The sequence below is a fragment of the Anabas testudineus genome, chromosome 24, assembly GCF_900324465.2.
Source record: "Anabas testudineus chromosome 24, fAnaTes1.2, whole genome shotgun sequence".
Classification (NCBI taxonomy): domain Eukaryota; kingdom Metazoa; phylum Chordata; class Actinopteri; order Anabantiformes; family Anabantidae; genus Anabas; species Anabas testudineus.
This window is the reverse complement of record NC_046632.1, coordinates 17457080-17483872: the sequence shown is the minus strand read 5'-3', so window position 1 is coordinate 17483872 and position 26793 is coordinate 17457080. Positions and strand designations below refer to the sequence as shown.

Below are 26793 nucleotides of genomic sequence, written 5' to 3'. Positions count from 1 at the left end.
GATGATACAAAGACAGGAAGGAAAACGGAACCTCGAACATCTCCTGTTTTTAAAGGTTAGATTTCAAAATAAAACCTCGAAAACTGAGCAACGGGGAATTAAAAGAAGGTGCTGCACAGGCTCAGTGGTGCAGCCTTTCATGTTTGCAGACCCTCCCCGACACATCTCAACCTAAGTTTTACTTCAAGTGAAATTAAAACCATTACAACCTAAAACTAACTACTTCTTCATCTCTCTCTCTCTCTCTGTCAGACTCACCTAAATGTTCTTATGCTCTAAGTTTCAAAGGAGACATGAGCAAAATACACGAGAATACACTCACATATCTGCATGCTGCGCTGCTCAACAAAAATAAAGACCATCTGCATTTACAGATTTATCCATTACCTAATGGAAAAAGTGACATGTAAGTGCAAAAGCTTAATTTTCTGCTATTGTGCAAAGCCTAACCCAAAGAGATATTAGTGGTATAAAATAGTGATCATTATATGCTGAAACCATGCAGACATGGAGGACAGGCTGTGGGAGGATCGTGCTCCTGGGTGGCACGTTCAGCCTTTAACCAGATTTTAATATTAAGGTGTAAAACAAAACTCTGGACTGGTTCCCAGTTTGTCACAAGACAATCCACGAAAGCTGAAGTTGCACTTCTAATTAAATGAACCTATTATCACACGGTGTCTTGTGAAACAATGGATCATTTCTTTGAAGTCATGACTCATTCAAATAGCTTGAAAATAGGAAGTTCACAGTTCTTTTACAGCCAGTTCAGAAGTATACATAATTAGGACAAAATGAAATGTTCTGACCTGAAGTTTAACAGCTTCCCCTGAAGAATCCACTAAGGTGTCCGACAGTTCAGGATTCAAACCACCGACACGTCCTGCAGTTAAATCTGAACACAAACAAACTGTAGGATTCTCGATGGGAAAACTCCCACATCTTTACCACAGAATAAGGAAGTTGGTCAACTGGATTATCTCAATTGGCCAACTGCTGGGTTGCTGTGAACTAGCTGGAGCATTATGAATGCTCCATATTACACATTTCCAGTGATTACTGAGATGTGTGAGCAAGCATGACTACAATAGTTCCTTACAGCATACAAGTGGTTAACAGAGAGTCCAACAAAGCTTTGGCTCAGCACTGACTCTAGTCCACAGTTCATTCCCTGCTGATGCACACTCAGCAAAATGTTGAAGCTCACAATTGTTTCACTGATGTGATATATTTGGAAATAGTTAAAATAAAGCATCTCAAACTTATGTGCTTCGACAAACTGTAGTCTCACCAGTTCAGGAACAATGAGCGGCCACTGCAGGCGGATGTAACATGAAACATATCTGAACAATCAAACATCTGATTCACAGCCAGAGAAACTAGTCAAACCTGGTTTAGACACCAAAATACTGAGCTTGAGCCATTTGATATCCTTAAAACACACAGCATGTGTCAAACATTTACATATATTCAAAGAACACTGGCAGCGTTATAATAATCCCTGACAAAAGCGTATAGTATGTGTAAGAAGACGGTGAAACGGGTCTCGTTGTTATACCACAGTTTAAATGCATTCAGCATTCATAATCTGTACTGTACAATACTAAATTATATTTATTTCATGTTTTAAAAATGTGTCACCAGTAACTACAGCTGACACCATTATCTAAACTTTTGATTTGTTTATCAGGGAGTATTAAATGAAATACATTTGAAAATGTACTTAAACCCACCACTGGTAAACGATATTCAGGAACGGATTCGTGATTAATAACTGTGGTCACAGTCTCGATCTTATTCTCGGAGGAGGAAACTAGAGTGTCATTGACTCATGTTGCACCTGGAATTTGCATGTTTGGCTTCTGCGTGACAAATGACAGATTATAGGAGAACAAAGTGTATTTTTTCACAACATCTTCTCATCGATCACCATCTCGTGCCAATGCTTTGGCTGTATTTGACGAGTGCGTCACAATAACTATGACAAATGCTCGAATACATCCCGGTTTGGTTACACAGGCACTGATACACAGGATTTGACTGGTGGTGGAGGTGTAGACTACCGTCTAATACTCGTGCAATAAAGTATCAGTCAGATCATTTTTTAAATCATCTAGTGACTCATGGATGCATCTCCTCTCATTTACTAAGATATGTGAAGGCAGTATATAGCCACAATATGTTTATTATCTCTCCCTCGATCGTATTGGAGAGGGCTCCGGTCTCCCCACTATCTAATAAGGTGCCTTTGGAAAATTCCAATTGCTTCCAAGTACTACTTAGCCTGCTTCTACTTGTGGAAAGACTGTGAGTTGCTTCGTAAACTCATCTCATGCCGCATGTACAGTTGAGCAGAGAGTGATTTTATCCAGTTGCTGTCATTGCCGTCACATTTGCACAGACTATAATTGACAGCAGACACTTGGATGGCCTTAATCCACAACAATCTGCTATTTTTTATGAGTTAATATTTTCAATACTCGCAGCTAGTTTAAAGTTACCATCCCAGCTGTTTGCCACCTGTTAGCTTCGCGTGCGTTACTTCGTACTATCCGCATGCAAACATGTATTTCCATTTACGTCGTTGCTGTGTATGGGGCTACAAAAACAAGCTGGATTTATGCTGCTGATGATATCAGCGCAGCCGAATGCCTCCCCGACCACCTCTGGAGGTTGTCAGGGGCAACTGGATCTTCACTTGCTGTCAATAAACCGAGCGTGGGTGCATTTACCCCTCAATTATTCTGCTGTTTAGTTCTATCCAAATACTGTGGTGACTTGTAATTTCAGCCAGTTCAAACTGTTTGACATTCACGTTTATTCTGAAACGCAGACCACAAATTTGCAACAAAACTGCACCAAACAAACTCTTGCACCACATTTCACTGGTGAATCATTGCACTGCTCTGTCTATTGTTTCATTTGATCTTATGTTTCTGTATATTTACTTTATTCTGAACATGTTTTGTGTTGATGAAAGGCACATTTCCCACTGGGGAGAGTAAAAATCCTCGAAGCTTCGACCCCAAACACCCCTCTCCCTGTCTTAGAGCACATGCATTACTCAACTGGAGCAAGACAGCTGCAACAACATGAGAGTGGAGATGGAGAGAAACAGGGTGAGAGAGTGAAGATGGGAGAGCTACAGTGAGAGGGAGAGAAAGGAGAGGTCAGCGAGGTTCTATTTTTATCTTTCTCAAGTCGTGTCTCAGCTTGAATGGAGGCAAAGAAGCAAAAGAGAATTGTGTTGAAAGGAGTGTGCACGCAAATTATTTCATAACCTCAGCACACAGTGATTTCTGTGTGTGTGTGTGTGTGTGTGTTATCACAGAACACTTAGCCAACAGCACAGCCTCACTCTGACTTCCCCCGAGAACTCGAAACACATCTTGTCATTGCAACACTTTCTATTTTACTCAAGTATTTTTTGGGGGATATCTTTTCTTACTTTGCCGTGTACAGTACCACTGTTACATGTTTGGGTGATGTGTGTTTTACAGTGTGTATGTGTATGTGAGTGTGTTAGGGCAGGTAACATATTCTATTACAGCTTTCTAACATACTTTTTTGTCCTCCAACCACAGTGTCTGTGTCAAACCAAAATCATCCCAGCTACTTCGACTGATGGTAATGTAGCACCCTGGAATGTGTGGGTGTGTACATGTCTTTCTATGGTTGTGTGGACTTCGTTCAAAGCCATCGTTGTGAGGACATTTCAGCATTGTGAGGGTAAAAACGTGTTTTATAACTGACTTTATTTTTCAAGTTCAGTCCTGTGTTGCAGTTGTAACTTTTACAATTCCAGGAATTTGCCTTTTTGCATCGCGGATGCCGCACAGCACAGAAACCTGTTGAGCCAGTTCAGAAACCAGGTGTTCAAGAGGGAAATATCAAAAAATAGCAGAGAAACCAGTGTAACCAGGCGTCCCATACAGCAAGTGGGATGAACAGGTCTACTGGAACAAAATAAAACATTCAGGACTCCAGTGAAATCCATCAGAAATTAATTACACAGTCAAATAAGTCAACGAGTTCAGCACCACGTCACTGATAGAGCATCAGTTCAAACTTAAATACCACATACTGTCGGCTGGACGTGGACCTAGAGACAAGTCTATGTTTAGAAAAGACTGTGGCACTGGTTCTGTACCTCAGTGAAGATTTAAGTGCTGACACACAGCTGTTAATAAGGGATCGCTGCTTTGTTTACTTGAAGTAACTGGTTTTGATCCACTGAGAGAAACTCACTACGAGCTGTGGTACATTAGGTGTAAAAGTCCTTGTTGCAAAACACAGTGTGTCACACTGGAGTCAAACGTATTTCCTGTGGGAAAGTCCTACATGTTGTTGATTCATGCAGCCACCCTGTCCTCCTCCACATGGTGACTTTTGGCTTCATATACTAGGTCATTGCTCTAGACGTCAATTATTGACGCACCTTGGTTGTTATTGTAGTCAGCTGATGCTTAGGGTACCCCTTGACGTGGGTAGGAGCACGCCCTGGAATTACAACATTAGATCTAACTGTATACAGACGTTTACAGTGACACTGATTTGTTTTCACTGTAGAAATAACCTCCATTTGTAAAATACCTTTGCAAGACATTCCTCTACACTGGATTTATGTTGTTTTCAGATGCAGCGTTAAAATTTAAACACAAAGTAAAGCCGTGTGGAGACCATCCAGCGGTTAAAGATACAACTGAAGATGGGAACTGTAGATGTAATGAGATTATATGTATGAAAAGTTTGACAGGTGGATGGAAAATGAGCTTTTTAGGAACATTCTTGGCTGAAACACCGCTCTCCGTTTCACTCTGATGTTTATGAGCCTCACACACTTTATCACACTGACAAAAACCCATGTTACACAACTCCTGCTGCATGGTCAAATATTCAAATATTGAATCTGGCAAAAACTGACAGGCTAGGATGCTGGGATAGCTTACTTGTTAGGCTGCACATGCTCCGTTTGGTTTCAGCAGGAGTCCTGACAGAAAGCGTCCTCACGGGGCCATCCTGTAAGAAAGAACGCAGAGGGATCGTGAGTGTAGTCATAAATGAATCTTCACTAAGCTGTTTGGATAAATCCGCAGTCACTGCTGCCAACTTTTGCTCAAATAAATGAAACTTCATCTTCAGTTGAAGGAGCGTTTTTAAAGACAAATCAGATCAGTGGTGGAAAATAAGTAGTCAAGTACTATCCTTTTCATGAATATAATATATATAACTTGTACTACTTTATATTTCTAATTCATTACTTTCATCTGACTGCTACAGCTACGTAAGATAAACTAATAAAATATTCAAGGCCCTACACAACCACAGAGACATTTTCAGATTAGATCTGCTCAGGTTGGAGGTTGCAAAGCTCTGCTTAGATTTCCCTAAGGTCACAAATAATATATAAAATAATAAACTGTGACTTGTCCTGCAGCAGAACTAACTAGGGAGCAGCTGAAGTCTCTAAAATGATTATGTTTTTATGTGGTTGCACGAGATAATCACTGTGCGTTAGAAAATGTCTCTTGCTCCATAATTTACAACAATTTTTGTTCATCTCTGCCTGCTTTTAGTAATTTTGTAGTGATAATACTGAAGCGACATTATGAATGTAGAGCTTTTACTTGTAACAGAGCATTTTTTACATTGTGATATTGCTTCTTTTTATTTTGAGGAAATGTAAAGTGATAAAATAGTGCACTCAAAAAAAAAACAAAGAAACATTTGTTGGATCACTTTAGTGTTTGAGCCTCTTGAACATTACTGTGTGTCTGTGTTTGTGTGAATACACTGAGTGTTGGTATTGAATGGTTTATGATGTGTGTGCATATTTGTGGATTTAGTCAGGGGTGTGTGTGTGTGTGTGTGTGTGTGTGTGTGTGTGTCTGTGTGTGTTTGCATTTCTGAGGGATTCCGGTCACTATCGCAACAGGAAATAAACAGGATGCGGTGGAGGAAGTGGTCACCGGAGGTGTGAAGCAGAACCCCCCCACCCCTTTCCTCCCCTATTCCTGCAAACATATACACCAACCATAAACACACTACGTTACCTCACTAGAAAGAAACAAGAGAGAGTGATAGTGTGTGTGTGTGTGTGTGTGTGGGGGGGGGGGGGGGGGGGGGGGGGGGGGGGGGGTAAAGGGATAAGAGAGGATTAGGGAGTCATGTAGGAAGTCAAGAAACAAAGGAGGAGGTGGAGAAATAAGGAGAGCAGGGACATGGCAAAAAAATAGAAGAGAGATAAATGTAGTGGTAAAGTGGGGGGGGGGGGGGGGTAATATGGCTGAAGAGGGATAAGAGAGCAGAGGACAAGGAAGCCAATGAGAGAGGGGGAAAGGATGGGGAGGGAAGGTAAGATGAATAAATAAGATGAATTGGAGAGTGAGAGATGAAGTAGAGATGGGATCAAAACCTGAGAGAGAAAGACAGAGGGAGGGAGGGGGGAGTGAAGAGACAGAAAGAGAGAAAGACAGAGGGAGGGAGGGGGGAGTGAAGAGACAGAAAGAGAGAAAGACAGAGGGAGGGAGGGAGGGGGGAGACGAAAGGGGAAGAGAGGTCATGTTAGAAAGAGGTGAGAGAGAGAGAGAGAGAGAGAGTCTCACAAACAGGAAAGTTCCTCCAGTTCATCTGATTTGTCGTCTCTGCCACATGGTTTAAAATGTGGTGGAGAACGGAAACACACACACACACACACACACACACACACAGACACACAGACACACACACACACACACACACACACACACAGACAGACACACACACACACACACACACACAGACACACACACACACACTGGATGGCTGTTTTGAGATCAGATTTTTCCGAGTCGTCCTTTTGCTCCTGTCTGCCAGGAGGAAGGCAGGGAAAACTATGACACTGTTTTTCTGTTTCATGTCTATCAAAACACACACACACACAGCAAGGCTGGAGAGTGTGTGTGTGTGTGTGTGTGTGTGTGTGTGTGTGTGTGTGTGTGTTTCCACTCGTCTCAAATGAGCTTTTCCAAAGAGGAAAATCAAGTCATCCAGCTGTTGCTGTGCTGGTTCTTTTTTATTGGACTTCTTCTAACAACATTATCACACTTAATGTACAACACAGCTCCTCTGCATGTTTTACCCATAATCCTGTTATGTTGAGTCCAGTGAGTGATTCCATGACTCAAAGCGGCTGACATGAAACCGATCAGGTCTGGTTATTGATTATAATACCACAGCTACTGCTACAGCTGAGGGGGAACTGCACACACTGACTTAAAGATCAGACATTGATGTTAAAATCATACCAGGAGAACGTCTCTGTTATTCTGTCTCTTGACCTTTGACCCAAAAAACCAAAGCTGTAAAACGATTACATATTGTATTTTAGTGACAGATAAATCTGATTTATATACATAGTTTAGTCTAAGACATGTCTGAAAACAAAGAGAAACCATGAAAAGTTTGGCCTTTTACAGAATAACATATGAAAAATTACTTCTCATACTAGAGTTACTGCTTTGCAGTTGTATACCTTGGCCAACCAGTAAGGCTGGAGTTCACCTGCACATTTCAATACGGTTAGCAAGAATGTAAGAGGATGTTTGTGTCAGATGTAGTGAAAGTCCTTCCACATATTTGTCAGAGACAAAGACAAGAATGGGAAATATGTGAGGTCACAGAGACCAATAAAGTTTGATGATGAAGACACTTCCTCAAGAGGTTCTTGAGAATTTTCTTTGCAAGAATGGGACATTTGTAAAGGTGTTAGTAGCTACTATGCTGAAATAAAGTCAGTGTTGTGAAAAGCACAGTGTTGCCCTGGAGGAGCAGAGAATGGAAAAACCAGAGTGAAGTCATTTGTACTGAAGAACAGTAGATGACGGAATAGAAGCTAATTTCAACAATTAGAAGCTGAAAGTAGAGATTCTTTGGGAACTCTAACTCAAATGACGCATCGGTTCATCTACTAATAATTTCAGCTTTACCCAAACTGTAAATATTGAAAAAGGAATCAACTTTTATACCAATCTGAAAACATTGGTGAGCGTCAGCAAGAAAAAATCTGGTTCAAGCCTTTTAAGAAATTAAAGTGAAACAGAGAAGATGATGCAAGCGAGCGCTGTGCAGGGAAATGTGTCGTCTCTCTGTACGTTAGCACCAGTGAATAAAGGTGCTATTGTATCCTCACTCCTATTATAACCCCATAAATCACCACAGAACACTGTCTGACTTCCTGACTTTGTGTTCACATTATGCGGGATGTGTCAAAATAAACCACATAGGGTTTTTTCATGCTAATAAAGAACCATGTTAATACTCTTTTTACACTCATTTCTACCACTGCTGGTTATTAATATCAATAATATCCATATGCTTACATACTCAACCATATACTGTCCGTACATATTCATCTTTATTTGATTATTTTTACTTTTTAGATTCTCTCGTCGTATTTTACTTTATCCAGCTTGTACTGTGCCAGTTTCGTCCTTCCTTGGTCAGTTTGGCCTTTTTGATATTCAAACTGTTCCTCTGCTGTTGTAACTATGCAATTTCCCACTGTGGAGACATTCACATCATTTTAAATACGGTGCTTCTGTCTGTTAAGTGGCGCAGTGAGTGTGGAAAGAACGAGAAAGAAATGATGAAAGGAAAAATTCAGCAGAGGGGGGATGACATGCAACAAGGTCACAAGTTGGATTCAAATCCTCAACATCTGGAATACACGGCTGCAGGGTGGGAAATTACCACCAGCCACCAGCCAAACTCTGGCAACTTGTGGCTGCGTCTGGTAAGCTTGTCTACCGGACCACTTCGTTCTGGCAGGTAACCAGCTTTCATTTGCAGCTCGAGTCGACTCTAAGTAGCATAGTCAGGTGCCAAAATGAGGAAGGAAGCAAGTGAATTTTGGAATCTGTAAACCACTGCAGGCTGGCAAATAAAAAGCTTCTGTCTTTCCCGATAGTGTGCTTAGTGTGCTGGCCAGTAAAAGAGATGTAAAAAACAACCCCTGAGCCACGTGACTTGTGAAAGCGAGGAATGAAATCACACATCCCTCCAGTGCTGGCTTCTCTTCCTACTGTATTTCCAAAGTGGAAGATGGAAAGATCAAAGAGGAGAGAAGACACAACAGGGGAAAGGAGAAACAAAGAGAGCTGTGGAATATTCCTCTGTTGATTTTCCATTCACTGTAGACTGGAACGTAAAACGTCCTCCAGCCTCGACTCTATTCTCATCTCTTCCCTATTGTCTTTTTCTGCAGCTCTCATATTGTCTTTTACAGACATGAACTATTTGTATCTCTGTTTGTATCCTAGACCTGCTTCTGCATTTCCTCTCTGTCCACAAAATAAACTGATGTCTATAGAAACAACTACCAGTCGACCTTCTACCATATCTAGTATCAAGCTAATGTGACAACTGATTAACTGATGAATGCACTAATTCTTCCAATAGACCAATCAACTATTCAATAACTAGACGTTAGTAAAGGCTACTTAGTTTTCAGAAGCTGTGATGATCCAGTGACAGCTACTCTGCAGTTTGACCATTCAAATGCTGCTCATCAGGTCTTAAACACACCTGGAAGTGGATCATTAAAATACATCTTGTAAAGTCAAACTGTCAGTTCAGACGTCCAGCATCCACAGCAGCTTTAGACTGTTTGACTCTGCAACTCCAATATTTCACACATCAGTCAACAGTCAACTGAAATCATCCGTAACTACACTTTACAACAAGCTGAACGCATCGGGCTGGTTAACTGATAAAATCTAAATCTGACATAACAAACCAACCAAATCACAACAATTAAGCAATCCTGACGCAACAAAGTGATTTAAGTTCCACTAAAAGTTAAATCATCCAACCATAGACGTCATTTTATCACTACTCTCTCAAATCGATCAAGAAACCATCTACAAACGATGTTGAACCGAATCCAACACCGAGGTGGTTCTGTAGTTATGAGCTGGTCGACTGCACCATAGATATTCCACTGTTAAAATGCTCATTATGGAGCCACACACACACACACACACACACACACACACACACACACACACACACACACACACGCGCACACTCTCCCACCTGACACCAACACACACACTTTCACATGGAGCTTTGCCCTTTGAGACTCAACTTGCGCACGCAGACACACACACACACACACACACACACACACACACACACACACACACACACACACACACAGACACACACAGACCACAGAGGAATTTCCTAGTTTCATATAAAACTGATAATGGGATGTGTCCCAGCGGGAGTGGAAAATCAGAGGTGACTTACGAGCCTCCACATTCCAGCCTCACACACACACACACACACACACACACACTCCTTTTTCTTCAATCACACACAAACACACTTGCTTTTACACCTCTGGGAATGAAATAAGAAAAAAGGAGAAATAATGAGGGAGAAACTTTGCCAGAGAGCGAACAGTTAACTTCTACAAGTTTCCAAGTCTTTGCGGTGCCAGGCCCTTTCCTGAGAAGTGCGGAGAGAGGTTTCGAAAAACACAAGGCAGCTAAATTCCGAAAGAGTTTCTCAGGAAGTCCACCGGCACCGACAGGTAGGACAGTGAGGAAACACATGATTCATATAATTAACAGTTCCGTGTACTGTCAGTGACTCCAGTCATCCCTCGTTCATTCCTCTGTCCCTCACATCCACCTCTCTTCTATCTTTCTATATGACTCATCTTTTGCCTCCGTCACTCCTCCATCCTTCACTTCACCCTCTCTTCATTTCTACCTTTATCACTCCGGCTGTGAACCCCCCCCCCCCCAACCACTTCAAATAACCAGCCCTCTTGCCTCCATCACTCTCCATCATTTACTGTTATCCCCCAATCATTTCTGTCTGTCACTCCCAAACCCTGGTGTCATGTCTTTCCTTTCCACCAGTTCATCATCCTTCCATCTCTTCCTCAGTCGCACTGTCCTCAATTCTCTTCCACGGCTCCATACTTAAGTTCACTATTGCTGCTTTTTTATCGCTCTCTGTCATTTCTAGTCGTCCTCTCATCTCTGCCTGTACCACTCCTCCTTCTTTAAATCACTTCCCATCACTTTTTCCTTTCCTTCCACCGCCCTCACCCCCTTTTTACTTCTTCCTTCTCATTCTTTACCTCCATCTTCACCTGCTCATTTCACTCTTTCATCCTTCTACCAGCATCTCTTTATTCCTGCCTCAGCCCTTTCATTCCAGTTCATCTCTCCTCTTATTGCTGCCTCCATCTGTCCATCCTTCTCTCTCTCTCCCTCTCTCATCATCCCACCATCATGAAGCTCAGTTTGGCAGGTGACCAGAGGCTGTGATACGCTGCCACTACCTACTGTGAGTGTGTGTGTGAGTGAGTGTGTGTGTGTGTGTGGTCCTGGCAGTGTTTGCAGCACAGAAGGTGTAAGGGGCTTATACCTGCAGAGAAGGCGAAAGAGACCGAGGGAGAAGCGTAAAACTAGACGTCAAGGTGATGCAGCCACCTGTCCTTTGTGTGTGTACATGTCTTTCCGTGGTTACGTGAACATATTTTTAGTCTGAAACCATCAATGTGAAGACACACTTCAGCATTGTAGGTTGAGGTGTAGGTTAGGGTTATTAGACACACAAGAACGTTACTACCATTTTCTCGCAGGCTATGATTTTGTTGATGTTAGAATAGCACAACTACAACTCCACTTCCTTGCATTTGCCTCAAGGTTTTCAACATGTATTTGCAGCAGGAAAAGCTATAAGCAGACCATACTATCACTGTTCATCTTTGCTAGGGGCATCCAGGTTGCTAACTTATGTCAGCTACAATGAATGCCAACAATCCCACTTTCTACACGGTATGTTTATTCCAAACAGTCTACTCACCACTTCCTGCGCCACAGAGGATGTTTCCTTAGATACTGCTGCCAAACTTTACCAAGCAACAGTAACACAGCACGTACAAAAATAAAGGCAGATAGTGTGATGTTCACTGTGATGGACTGGCTGTCGCTGCAGGATGATTTTCATACTGTAGGCAAATGAATGAAACCAGTTTGGAAACGGGGAAAAAACTGTGACACGACACTGCTGTCTGGCAAAATGTCTGCATTCATACAAATAATGTTTGAAAATATAAAAAATAGGATTTTAAATCTGCACATTATAGGTTAACGTCAGTAGATAAACCTTAAACGTGGTTACAGTAAATACAGCACAGCATCTTTCTGGGAAGTAAAATCTACAAAATTCCCATTTTCAGTGTCAAACCCAAAACAACAAAAAAAAAGAAATCCATTAAAATGAACAGTATTATCTCTGCTGAAGTAAAGTGATCAACTGTGGCCTCAAACTCACATCGCCTACTCGCCGGACCTTTCAACATGCACACACACAAACACGTGCACAGCAGACACACACATGCACATACCAAGGCAGAAGCAGCACACTTCACTGTCTGAGAATTTGTGAATGGAAAAATGGTTTAACACACTTGGCGGACCAGCAGGACTTCCTACGCTCCTCTCTAAGAGAACTGGAGATACTGTCGGTCTATCTGTGTGTCCATTGGTTTGTCTCTCGGTTTTTCCATCTGTCAATTTGCTCATCAGTGAGACTTTTATATTAGCTTTATCAGTTTGTTTGACTGTTTGTTCGCTGTGTGCCTCACGTCTGGCTGTTTTTGGCCTTTTTCATGTGTTTACTTGTCCGTCTGAACGTCAACTTCTCGCTCAGCCTGGTTCTGCTTTTCTTTGACTATATGCCTGCATGTCTGTCTTTTTACTTCTCTGTCTGTCCGTCTGCCTGACAGCCTGCTGTATATTTGTGTCTGTCACTCTATTTGTCTTTCCATCTACTGTATTTATTGAACTGTGTGTCAGTCGTGTTCCAAAGAAGGAGACAGACAGCTCGGCTACATCTTTTCCAATGGCTCCTTTTATCCCAGTATCACTACATCCAGACTGTCAACAGCTTTTATGGTATGTATTAAGTTCAAAGTCACTCTTAACAGTTTCAAAGTCAAAGAAAACAATATTCATCTGGATAAAAATACACTAACAACTGAAGGTCGGTGAGGCGTTTTCAAAATAAAAGTCTTACTGAAGCTGTTGAGGAAGTGAAGCTGAAAGAAACGAGAAGCCTAAGAAAGATGAAAGAAAACTGATAATAAGGGAAATACAGAACGAGGAAGGAAATAAAACGAGCAGCGCAGAGAAGGCAGGTATGAATATGACATAAAAAGAGGCAGACGAGGGAGAAAAAACTACAAGGAGTCGTACTCAAGGTCACTGTAATCGCACCTCTTAGCTATGACAGACAAATGGCTGTGTGTGTGAGACTGGATTGTGTATACTAGAGTAATTTGTTATGCAAGGGAGGTCCTGGCAGCCAGGGAGATGTGATACATAAAAACAAACACACACACACACACACACACACACACACACAGTTCAACCTGTTTTCTTGTAAATCACTGTTCTCAAGGCTCCAGGCGACCAACACCCTGTGTGTGTGTGTGTGTGTGTGTGTGTGTGTGTGTGTGGTGGCAACCCTCAGTTAATAGAGGGAACTGACACCACTGTGTGAGACATTTAGCTGTCCAGTATATATATATATATATATATATATATATATATATATATATATATATATATATATATATATATATATATGTGTATCTATATGTGTGTGTGTGTGTGTGTGTGTGTGTGTCAGTTAACAACAGCACCCTGGGAGAGAGTAGAAGGTGATGAATGATGAGGGTTTAAGTAGACAGACAGGTAGAGAGACAGACAGAGTGAGTGGGGAAGCAGACGGAGAGAAAGAAGAAGAGGAAGCAAATATCTGGAGGAATAGTTTATGTTGCTGCCACGCTGCTCTCTCTCTCTCTCTCTCTCTGTCCTTCTCTCTCTCTCACACACAAGGTTACCACATGCTGTCATTCATGGCTGCTGCATCGCCACAACATCAGTGGACGAGGACAACCCCCCCCCACCCCTCCGCTTGGTTGCAACATACACAAACACAATCAGACACGCACACATATACACACAGGAAGCCACCCGGCAACAGACTTAGAAAAAGAAAGTAAGTCAAAAGAAAGAAAAGAAAAAGGAAGGAAGACGAAACAGACGAGTTCAGATAGATAGATAGTTGGAACCAACCTGGCCAGCTCTCCCTCTCTGTCACCGAAAGCATTCCTCCGTTTCCACACTCCCTCCTTCCATCACCACGGTAACAGACACACCGACCGGTCGACCCTCTCTCACACACTTTTTCTCTCTCTCTCTCTTCCACACACACTCACACACATTCATGCACACGCACACACACGCACGCACGCATGCACGCACACAACTTTAAACTCTCATTTTGTCCGGTCCATCAGCAGCCATTCATTCATCCATCCATTCGCTCTCGTGTCCGTCCGCCACTCTGTGTGTTTACATCTGAGTGTGCTCACTCGTTCACTAGGCAGGCGGCAGGCATCTGTGTGAGTGTGTGTCTGTCAGAAGGTGTGTGTGTGTGTGTGTGTATAGGAGAGTGGGAGCCCTAGAGAAACACTCCTCTTGCCACAGGAGTAAAGCCCAGGCGTGACGCAGAGCCAGAAATAGATGGAGGGGGCCCCAACTGAGGGATGCTGCCGGGCCAACACAAAGAGCACTTTTGCAAGGACACGCATAAACGTAGTACATACAGTGAATACTGTATATGAACACACTGTATGTGCAGAACTTAAACAAGAAGGAATATAAAAACTTGAAAAACCTGATACACTGAACCAAACCACTGTGAGCCACATTTCATTCGCTAAAGGGGTGAAACGTGGGATGAGGCAAAACGACCAAGAGACAAGCAGGAAGCAGCACTGAGGGATATACCAAAGGTCAAAGGCCTCAAACTTTCACTGTCTGCAAATGATCTGACAGTAGGTAACTGGTCTGCTTACCTTCTGTCCTCTAAAATTGCAGGACCATGTCTAAAAATGGCCCCAATTGCTACCCTCTTCATCCGATGTGCATGTAAACAGCCTGGAAATGAAGCTGAAATCAGCACTTTAACCTCATGGTCACAATTTGACAGCCAACACCAAAAAGTCCCACTGTCCTGTTAGTTACAGAACCTCTGGATGGCTTAATGCAACACTTTGAATCGACACTATGATCAATCCACATTGGCCACATTCATTTGTTTTCTAATTTGACTAAAGATGCAGCTTGTGTTGCTCATCTTTCTGTGCACAGATGAGTTCAGGGTCAGGTCCAGGTTCAGTTTGTTTAGGTGCTCCTTCAGAACCTCCAATAAATCACTTACACCAGCATGTGTGTGTCACACCAAGCAGTATATTTGCCAATGTCAGCACTATGCACCCTGTGCCTGGATGTATACACTATGTATTATGTATGACCTCACACACACACACACACACACACCGAGATATTTATGAATTATGCACTTGTGCAGTCTGCTGTCTAGAAATAGACCTTCCACTGTTTAACATCACATGGTTCAACGTATGTTTTTGCTTTTAAATTAAGTTACATGATTAGTCACAATTTCATTAATAAAAAAAATGCTTAAAGGCTTTTTGAATTGAAAGAGAACAGAGCCACACACACACACTGGTCTAACATGGCCGGATAGATGTCTGTTCTCTCCTAACCATTAACTGCACATTTATAATTCAGTGCTTTATTGTTGACTATCTGCTGTCACACAACACAGACTCGTAAACATCCACATGCACGTGCACGCGCACGCACACAGAGTAGTGACTGCTGGTTATGAAACAGCTGTTAAGTCAAGGGCTCTGTATGTATCTGAGCCGTGAGAGTACGGCTTACATAAATATTTGATCATATCTGGATTGCTCTCAGTCTGAAAATATATAATCCATCTTGTTAGTATCGCTCACCACGAGGAAGGAGCAAGAGAAAAAGAGGAGAGCGAGAGCGACAAGGGAGGAGGGATCAAGGAAGAAAGAAATGTCAACTGTCAGTGTTGGATGGATAAAAAGCCTAAAGCACAGCATCACCTGAATACATCTTCACATAGTCAGATAAAACACTGGGAGCATTCAAAATCCCAACTTTAGCTCCAATAAGGCTTTGACACCTGCCTGTATCTGCAGTTGTCTTGTTGTCAGAGAAATTTAAACACAGCGTAAATGATCACCGGTCCATAGGCACATTGCAGATAAATGTTCTGATATATTTGCAAGGCATTTACAGTATTGCATGCTCATGCACAAATTATATATAGTGGTAGAGACTAATTTATCTCAGCATATGAACAGAAAACTCAACTATATCGACTATATTTCAGCTTTGCAGAAAGACAAGTGAAAGAAACTATGAGAAAATACATCGTCTGCCTGAGGCTAATGAAACAGAAACAAGCTTAAAAAGATTCAAGTAAAATTTAGTTGACACAGTCAGAGATATGAAGTAAGAACCAGACGTTTAGCTGAAATATGTTTAAAAACTGTATGAAAGGAACCAAATAATAAAGACCAGTGTGCCTCATCTTAGACTCAGGATTCAGGATCTGGTTCCTTTTTTTGCATCTGAATTTAGAGCAACAAACAGTTTCCCTCTGCGATTAATAAAGGTTTTTGAATCTTGAATCCTGGAGCTGCTACATGACACTCAACGCATCCACACAAACAGATAACAGGTAGCTTTGTTATGTGATTACTAAAGAGTTCAGCTAAACTACAAGTTTATTGTGATGGAGAAATACAAATAAGCAAATGTTAACTCTGAACCTGTTGACAGGTACATTTGAGGAAGCGTACTACAGAAATGACTGCAGCTCTGAGCAATATGGAAAACGACAAACACCAAAAAGAAGAACTAATGGACTACGACTTTAAAGAAAATGTTTATGGGTTATGTTGGAGGATGGAGAGTGTGACCTGATTTACATCCTGTAATCAGGGAGACTGACTGGTAAAGAACACAAACTGCTGAATGGAGGCTGTAAAGATGGACAATAACGCTGGATAATTATTATTAAAATGAAATTCACTCTTGGGTCAACTCTCAATCAAGTATCTGCACATCTGTGAAACTGTAAAATGAAAGAGTGGTCACATTGTAATGGTGATAAAGGACGGATTTCTAAAGCTGAATAAACAACATGTCACACTGCTACCATTAGCATTAGCAAATAAAACCAAAACTGGAATCTTTTTCAGATTTTTCAGTTTTATGCAAAATGTGAGGGATAGATGGAAACCACTTTACAAACATACCGCTGTGGTATTCCTAGTGACTAGTACTCATGAAAATCACATTGTGTAAATCTTTGAAGTCTAATAAATATGTTTATGTGTTTTGTCTTCATTAACTGATAATTAAACTATTGTGATAATATTTTTGGCCTTACCCAGCCCAAGGAGGCCATTTGTCTTTCATTAGCCCCTACTCGCTGTTCTTCTTCCTTAATGAGGAATATTAATTTCCTGTATTCCATCTTTACTACATTAATATTTTATGATTAAATATGCCTAGGAGCATCTCACCCTCGTTTCCAGTCAGGCTCGATCTTGGTCTTTGTCTCCTCTGTCATCCCGAAGTGTTGAATTGCTGACTGCCTTTGTCTTTCCTCTCTGTCTTTTGCCTTTTTTTGTTTTTGTCTGTTTTATTATGTCAGTTTCTACTCTCAAGGTGTCCACTCAAAGTCTTCACTCCTGTATCTCAAGCTTTCACTCTCTAAATGCCTGTTCTTTTGGGGTTTTACTTTCAATCTCTCTTTCCTCTCTATCCTCCCGCCTTAAGCCCAGTTCAGCTTTGGTTGTTGCTAACAAGAGCTCAAGGCTTTCTTTCAGTTGTTCCAGTGATGAGGCCTAATGTGAATCCAGCCAGAAACTGCAACATCTGTCGCCACCAGCAACAGTTGTTCAAACATGTTTGACATCCAGCAGCCAGTTGTGAGTCGAATTAGGCAATAAGAACTCAAAACAAGACAAGAGTTGAGTTTGTGCATTAACCTTTTAGGGGTTTTGTTTTGGTTGTTTCCACCTATTGACGTTATTGCTTATGTTGATGATATTTGTCTATTTTATTCTTTGCCACATATGCAGTAGATGCCATTTGTCTTGTATCCGTCTTGGTTTATTCTGAGTTACATAAAAATGAGGGTGAGTCCTAGTTCAGTCCAGAGTGTGTTGCACTAGAAGCTGTTTGCTAACGGTCAAAAAGGTGCCAACAACTGAACTAGCACAGACAAGCAGCTGAATCACATTTATAAAGTACCAATGACACAAACATGGAGCTTGTCTTTGCATGTTGCCATTCACATTGCTCTCTCACATCCAAAGAAACTGTTAAGTGGTTGCACTATAACAGATTGGATAAATATTACATCAGCTCAGTGATGTAGTAACATTTGGGTGGAGTAAAGATGACACATATTAATTTACACATGTTTTATATTAGGCTGAAATGTGTCTTAAACTGTCGCATGTGTTTGGACACATAACTATGTCTCCTCATCTGCACCTCAGTTGTGTGGTGTTCCACAAGGTTCTGGTCCGGATCCCATCACTTCTATGCAGATGACGTCCAATTATACATGGCTTTTAATCTGCAAGATATATCAAAACTTTTTTACAGGACAAAAATTTAAAATTTTGGCTGGTTATTTTCTACAGCTTAATAAAAGTAAAACAAGTGTCAAGTATCTTCTTGTTCTCTTTTTCTTTCACTTTTTTCGTTGTTTAGCACCTTGTGACATTGTTCTAGGAAGGTGCTATACAAATAAATTTGACTTTGTTACTGTTTTAATCAGTTTCTATTCCTTCTTGGATGCATTTCCAGTAGGTTTTTTTTTTATATCACATCTATGAAATGCTGTCACATTTGATAGATAACAGCATAATTATCTAAAATATCACCACTGATTCTGTCTTGGCAACGAATACAGTGTAAACTACAAGCAGGCCCTAGACAATTTCATCATCTGGTATGCCAACAGTTGTCTAGTCTGCACATGCCTTCCCTTTCTTCTTCTTCTTTCTTTCTCAACTTTCCTCACCTTTACACACCAATCAACGATAAACTGTTCTTTATTCCAGATGAGCAGCTAATTTATCAACAGACAAGCACACACAGGTACTCAAACATTAATGTACACTTGTACCTATGCAAGCAACTGAAAGTGCTGCAAGTGCCCACATGTGGTGGGTTGCCCACACACACACACACACACACACAGTGTAAAGCACATACACAACACACTTCAAATGCATGACCACACACATACACAACTCTGCATGCCTGCAGACTTGCCCATAAAATAATGCGCGCACACACACACACTCACACTCACACTCACACTCACACCTCTATACACAACAGAGTGCAGCCAGTATCTTAGCAAGCGAAGCAGAGAAAATGCAATGCATGTTCTTTCCACAGCTGAGTTTCCCTACAGCAAAGCACAGTGGGAAAGCTACATGATCCGAAAACAAGGTGTTTCTCCACGCAACACCCAAGAGACCTTGAATAAACCCTGAAGCTGGGGGCGTATGGGGATAAAGGGGGTCAACAAAGACATACCAGCTAACTATTTATACTTGCTACTCAGAAATGAGCACACTAAAATGTTTGATTTGTCATATTCCTGGCGAATACTGCAGTACTAATTTAGATAGCAAGTTATTATTATAAACTCAGCTCTATATTGACCGTCTACAATCTACTCTGTTTGTATCCTTTAACATGTTATTTTATCAAAAACACTCTGCCAATAAGGCTTGATTGAACTGAAAGAGAAAGAGACCACTTTAGCCTTTAAGCCACAGGGGACCCAGTTGAGTGTTATGCAACCAAGCTATGCCAAAACACACAGAGACACACACGCCAGCTGTCCCTGATTCCAGCAGTGAAAACTATCGCTCTGTCTATTTGTCTATCTCTGTTACCCTGACTCTTTAACTATCTCTCGATCTCTCCCTATCCCAATCTGGCATTTTGTCAACCCTTCTACACTTTATGACCAAAGCTATGTGGAAACCCCTATCTGTTTTTCATGGATTGGCTTAAATTACCAGTTCCTGCGAAGTAAAGATAATAATGTGCTTTCAGTTTTGCATTTTTCCCCTTCTCCATTTCATAATGACAATTACCTTGTGCACAGAGTCTGCTATATACATAAAGAAATGGTTTCTCCAGTTTGTTGTGTGCGATGCTGATCTCAGCTCCAGCTAAAACGTTTGGTACCTGTGAGACAGATCTCATCACCCAGCATCAGTCTTGGATCACTATTGATCTTGTGGCTGAATGGGAGTAAATGCCTGCAGGTTTAACATCTGGTGGAAAGACTGGAGTCATTTACAGCAGCAGATTAATGACTGTGGTTTTGCAAGACATTCAACTATCACATATTGGTGTACACATGGTATAATGCTCATGTGTCTACGTACCTTGGACTATATGGTGTATCTCATTCTCTCGCTCTTTCTCCTCCATGTCCTCACATATCCATCTCGCATCACTTCACACCCTCTGTCTTTCTCTCTCACCATGCTGGTCTATAAGGTTTCATGTTGCCCACGGCACCTGTTGGCCCCTGGAGGGGGCACAGGATGTGTGCGCACGCAGACATGCAAACACACTCGTAGAGAGACACACTCTACTCGACTTACTTGGAAAGGCAGCACTCATTAATAGATGTCTTGCAGTGAGTGCAGGGGGCTTCCCACTCGTATTGTAGCGAGGGCAATGCACAACCTCACACACACACAAACACACACCCGTATGCTAGCAACCCTCCCAGCAGGTTGACTGGAGACTAAGCACAAACCCTCAAGTTCACCCTCATTAAAGAGACTTCTCCCTGCCTCTCTAATACACATACACACAGCAGTAGCCGGCTGTGCAGGTACAGCTGACAACCGCGGCTGACGTCATCTCTTAAAGGTTACCATAAAGCTCCCTCAGTGGAAAACACAGCAGATCCAGCCTGTGTTAGAAAAAAAGAAATCACTGTGTTTACCCCAAACCTCTGTTCATTAAAGTTAACAAGTCAAACCTCAGAACACAAAGATTATCCCTGACTTTAATTACAATATAAAAAATGATTCCCACACGCTGTTTTTCTCCAGCGGAGAAGTAACACCTGTGATGTGGAGCGATGGTAGAAGAGAAGCAAAAACAGTGATGCAGATTTATGGATTACGAGTTTCTGGTTTGATCAACACAAAAGCACTTTGTTATAGTAACTAACAATATCAACTGAGAGATGAATCCCTGCTCCTTCTCCTAGCTGCTCCATGCGCTCCCATACGTCTTAAAAGAGTGACTCTACAGTACAACTAGAGTAGTAGACAGTTTAGTTTCTTAATATCATCAAATGCATATTTATCTCCAACAAATACACTGCACTGTGTTGACTGAAAAGTGACAACGTGTAGTTTGTGGAAGATACTGAGCCTTTTCCAAAAATGAAACAGTAAATATTTGTATATTTGTATAAGTGTTTTTTAGAGATTTGCATCTTGACTAAAAACAAATGAGGTTGGTAGTTGAGAAGGAAATATCACAAAACGGACAAAGACATTTTTGTGGGATTTACTGACAGGAAAAAAAAACATGTTCAGACGTATCCTTTAATGGAGGAGCCATTTTTGGACAAAATATGGAAAATCTGGGCTATGATGTTTATTTATCTGTAGAAGTCAAGTGGCCCCTCATTTTTCTACTTAAACCTTATGCATGTCCACTTCCAGCCATTCCTAGGACTGCCTCTCTGGAAAATGTTTTCCAGTTAAATAATGTTTAAATCAATAAAAAGAAAGAAAATCTCAGGATGTTTCTCTCTTAAGAAATAAATATAAACCATATTTTAAAACTCTCTGTGCCTATTTTCTAATGATATTAACAAGCAACTTCAATAATCCATGAATACCAGGTACTATATAAGAGAACAGTCGTCTTCATGTCTGTATTTCTGTCTGCCTGCTCGTCTCGGTTTGTCGTCCAGCCCAGGCTTGCCCCACGAAGCTAAAATTATTCCAGGTGTCCCCACGGACGCTCCAGCTCTGTGTCTGTTTCAGAGAAGCTACTTTGGTCACAGAGACATCAGAGTTATTCAGTTTAATGTTACACAAGCAAACTACATCACACACACTCGTATACAGTGTCTATGATAAATCGCAGTGTGTCAGGCTCAGGAAGACACGACTGTCAATCACAGATGTCTGAGCTAAATCTGCAGGTCATTACTGTTTTAGCAACCAAATGAAGTAGAAGGTGAGGAAGTCCAGATGGTTGTCTGCATCATTAGAGTGACTAAAATTGGTGTTCTGGCAAAAACAAGTCCAGATCTGAAATGTATAAAGGCTCTCCAGCAAAGGATGGGGTGTTGGAGCGATTACAGTTACTTTCTGTGTCATTTGAGTAAAACCTTTTCCAGCACACCCTGGCATTTATTTCAGCACCAATTCCTTGATGCTTTTTTGGCAAATTGTCTAGTTCTAAGATGGAAGGCTCTGCTTTTATTCATATTTCAAGATGATTTGGGTGCAATTTGTGCTTGTGATTTAAAGGACTTGAAGGAGGCCTCAAAGGCAAATAAATACACTTTTAAAGCTAATTAGCTAATGTAGGTTTGTTATCATTACACCTGCACAGAGACCAATATTAAAATGTGTGTTCACCAACCATATTTGACTATAGCCACAGATGCTAGGTTAAACAAAATGCCTCCTGGCTCAGACATGAGGAATCACTCTTCTCATTTAACTTAGAAAGCTCCCAAATCATTCTGACATGACACAGTAACAGCTGTGAGTCTACAATAAATCCAGATTTATAACCCAAGTGAAACTCTCTCACTATAAAATGAAACATAAAATATAGTAAATTGTAGTACAGAATGAATAGGATGTGTACAAAATAGGTGTATGTGATAGATAAGAAGTACAGACAGCGGTTATGAGACAATGATTAATATCAGTTTTATACAATATAATGGAGGAGAGAGTAGAGTTAATGCAACATTTATTTGGAAATATGACATTCAGAGTCCTTACTCTAGATCTAATAACATCTAAAATGGGAAAGTAATGCAGTACTTCCAGTTAAGAGGGCATTTTATGTCGCTGTTTATCAAAATGATGCTTTTGAGGATCACATCAGAAGCACTTCACTGGATTTTGTTAAGGGACTCTTGCCTTCTCTTCCCCTGAGCTGACAAGAGGAGAAGCTGCCAGGCTGGCTCTGTGAGCGCCTGTGTCAGTCAGTCAGCCAGCGGTTCGTTAACTAATTAGTGAGCTCGTTTATCTCATTAGGCTCTGATTGATCTGCCAGCTGATGGACTGGCAACTGAGCGCCCTGTGTGTGTCTGCTGTACGTCAGACGGTGTGGGTTAATCGATATTAACAACACAGGGAAGAGTTTAACTGTTATGCAACCTCATTATCTGGCAGCGGCTGCACGGAAGGGGGGGTGGGGTGGTGCTTGTGGTGGTGGTGGGGATTCCAGAGTTACACCAATGTCACCAGAAGGGCAGTCTTCCTGTTAGTGGTTGGAAATTAGCTCAGATACCAACCACAGCTAGCTTAGCTGACAAGAATCTATATATTCGTACAGTATATATCATGTTTTCATATAATCATTTACACATTTCTCTCTTGTACCAACACAGCATGTTTTCATCAAAGGCAGTGACAGCCGACATTCCTCAGCTGATAATAACGCTATCAGCTGACAAGCTGATAACGACAATAGTTTCTTCAGATCAGCATCAATAAGTTTTACAGCACATTCTTAATAAAATGCTAAATAAATGTACAGTTCTTGTCACTTCAGGTTCACTTCCATAGTGTTTTGTTTGTGCACATTCAGTAACAGATCTGTATTAACTTGCTTCTTAAGCAGTTTTTTATTTTGCCTCAGAAAACATGTTGTAAATCAACTGTTTCTATAAGAAACTCATTCTCTTTGATTATCACCCAGCTACTCCCTTTTCCCTTTGTTACTGTTGGATGTGCATACAGTAACACACCGTCTGTATATTGTGCTTCACTTGATCTTTATATTTTCTGTCTTATGTAGAATTTGCTAAGCTGGTTTTCTTGCATGCATCGAAGCTCAGGCGTCACAAAAGTTCGACTTCCTCCCAGAAATTAAAAGAAGGAAAAAACAAATATAGAAGTAGCTGGTGAGCTGACGAGTCACCATCCCCTTCCCGACAAAAGCAAATCAAAACATGTTGTTTACCATCAGAACGCGGCTTTGGAAACCAGGAAACTTGAAACACATTGGGAAAGCTTCATTAAGGCACTGTGGGAACGTTTCTTTCCATCCTTTATTTCCCTGAGAAGGAATTCCACACAGTCACACCTGGGAGCTACCCAGTATAACCACAGCTCTGCACTGCTGGGGGGTACCAGCTCTAATGGGACAGGATCAGGAACTTAAAGCACCAGGCCTGCTTCTGTGGGCTGTACACTGCCGCTGCTGTCCTTAAACAGAGAAAGTAGCTTGAACTAGTCTGGCTATTTTACATGTGCATCAGCGAATCCAAATTAGCAGATCTGGGAATTTTATGGAAGAAATGTCTCTTTCCTCATTTGTGACAAAGCTCTCTATGTTGTTTTATGCAACGTGTTGCTGCTCAAACCTGTGCACACCGACAACAAAACAAAACTAAACTATTGATTCCACGCGGAGTTCATCAAATGCTCTTAGAAATCAAATAAAACAGTATTTTAATTCACTTGACAACTGTAGGAAAGTCAATACTGAAACACACTAATGTCCACAAAATCAATAGATACTACTGATTAAAGTCCAAATATCAAACAGATACAGTCAACAGTAAATTCTCACAAATCACAAGCTTTGTTTTGTGCCTTAAATAAATACAGTGCATCAATAAATTCCAACTTTCTGCCACATAAGCAGCCTTAGTTAGTTTGTCCACAAGTACTCTGCTTCTGAAAGTGTTTGCAGTTTCTGCAGCAGCGTATCACAAAACATAGGGTGTTTTTCCCCCCTATGTTTTTTGCTGAGAAAACAAACATTGAAAAGAGGTTAAAGAGGCGTCGAGTTAGTTTACTCATCATAGAGTGTCCTACTCAGCCTGTGAGGAAACGCTGTGTAATGGCTCTAAAGGGAGATTTCCAAAGCTAAAAAAAGGGGTTATGGTTATGTCGCGTTTAGAGAGCCATGACATGGGCATTCACCAGGTGTGTAATATACATCTTAACAAAGAGTCAGAGGGCTCCTTTAATACAGTTCAGCTGAGCAGTAATGTCTCAGAGAAAAGAGAAGTTATTGCTGCAGCTCTGCAACAGTTTCAACAGGACTTCTAAAATATCTGTAGTCCTCTCACCACACATGCTCCATAAACGTAAATGAAAGGAGGAAATGGAAACTAAAAGAAGTTTTAAAATTCAACTCTAACTAGTGTAGTTTTGTGTCAGTAGTGCAGAAAATAAGAGTACAGCTCAACATCATTATGCTCTCACACACACACTGTTCTAGTGCTGAGTGCCTGTTCACCTTTAGCTTCCCCTGTGATGCAACAGCTAAGGGAGGGCATGAAGAGGCCAAACTGCAAAAATCTGGCTTCCCTCAACACACACACACACACACACACACACACACACACACACACACACACACACACACACACACACACACACACACACACACACACACCTTACAGCTTTCTGCATTGCCACTGCAACATTCAGCATCAAATATGCATCAAATTATATAAGAGAGACTCTTATGTAACAGACTCTATCCCCTTCTCTACCCCAGTGTGTGTGTTTTCATGCTGAGCTCTATGGCTAATGAGGCCATCTTTGCAGGGGCAAAACACAAAAACAGAGGGAGAGAAGGAGGAGGAGCAGGAGAGAAGAGCTAAATATAACTCCTCTGGCCCTGAGCAGCATCCAAGAGAGGAGAGGAGAGGAGAGGAGAGGAGAGGAGAGGAGAGGAGAGGAGAGGAGAGGAGAGGAGGAGAGAGGAGAGGAGAGGAGAGGAGAGGAGAGGAGAGGAGAGGAGAGAGGAGGAGAGGAGAGGAGAGGAGAGGAGAGGAGAGGAGAGGAGAGGAGAGGAGAGGAGAGGAGAGGAGAGGAGAGAGAGAGGAGAGGAGAGGAGAGGAGAGAGGAGGAGAGGAGAGGAGCAGCTTCGTCAACTACGCTCATGTGATAATTACTGATTTGTGTTTAATAAAAATGAACAAATGAGCAGAATCAAACTATTTTTACTCCTTTTTGTACACGAGCATCTTTGTTCATGAATTAATAATTAATAAATGTCTTAGAACAATCTACAAATTCCATCTGCTGATGATCCAGAACAGCTGCTAAACTACAATAACACAAATATATAAGGATTTTAAAAGTCCAGAGTCAACTCAGCACTCAGCAGAGTTCACCTTAGATCATTGTGCCCCTTAATATACACATACTGCCTAAAAAGGCAGCACCCCATGGACAGATACAGAACACATATAGCCCAGCAGTCTGCCACCACACAGCAGCCTCTCTGCCCGGCGCTGGAATCCACAGCTCTGACATTTCTGCCTGCCACAAACCGAACGGGAAACCTTTAACAGCCTGAGGTTGGGCTGAGAGAGCGATGGAGATAAATTACAGTGTTTGGTTTGGTGAGGAGAGTGAAAACCAACTGGGAGTGTGAGCGGGTTCATGTACAGCATGTCTGGCTCTGTATGTGTGACCGTGCATCTATAGTCAAATTCAGACATGCACTGGAACCCTGAACTAGACATTACCCAGAGGAGCTGTGTGTGAAAACACAGCACACAGCACAGCCAGTCAGCCCGGAG

General features: G+C 41.5%; 1 protein-coding gene across 3 annotated transcripts in view; it reads right to left on the bottom strand.

Annotated features, from left to right (window-relative positions):
* The window catches only part of hivep2a (HIVEP zinc finger 2a), an 86771-nt gene that overhangs the window by 42817 nt on the left and 17161 nt on the right, over nt 1-26793 (bottom strand). The window contains exons 1-2 of one of the 3 annotated variants that reach the window (XM_026340923.1): nt 14145-14514; nt 4950-5019 (exon numbers count right to left, since the gene is read on the bottom strand). The gene's annotated coding sequence lies outside the window, so the exon portion shown is untranslated. Of the gene's footprint in view, nt 1-4949; nt 5020-11865; nt 11886-14144; nt 14515-26793 lie in introns of those variants that run through there. The other 2 variants (XM_026340924.1, XM_026340922.1) reach the window with 2 other exon arrangements.